The sequence below is a fragment of the Eimeria mitis genome, genomic scaffold, assembly GCF_000499745.2.
Source record: "Eimeria mitis Houghton genomic scaffold, Emh_scaff710, whole genome shotgun sequence".
In the NCBI taxonomy this organism is placed as follows: domain Eukaryota; phylum Apicomplexa; class Conoidasida; order Eucoccidiorida; family Eimeriidae; genus Eimeria; species Eimeria mitis.
This window is the reverse complement of record NW_013575166.1, coordinates 1-265: the sequence shown is the minus strand read 5'-3', so window position 1 is coordinate 265 and position 265 is coordinate 1.

Below are 265 nucleotides of genomic sequence, written 5' to 3'. Positions count from 1 at the left end.
CCAAACCCTAAACCCTAAACCCTAAACCCTAAACCCTAAACCCTAAACCCTAGATTTCTTAGCCTCAGATATTTTTTTATGGGGGAATTAAATAAAATGAGTAAATTAATCAGTTTTAATTAAAAAGGAAAAACAAAAGGAGACAGAAAGAGACAAAAAGAGAGAAAGAGACAAAAGGAGACAGAAAGAGAGACAAACGGAGACAGATACATACAAGCATATATATATATGTATATATATATATATATATATATATATATGTATG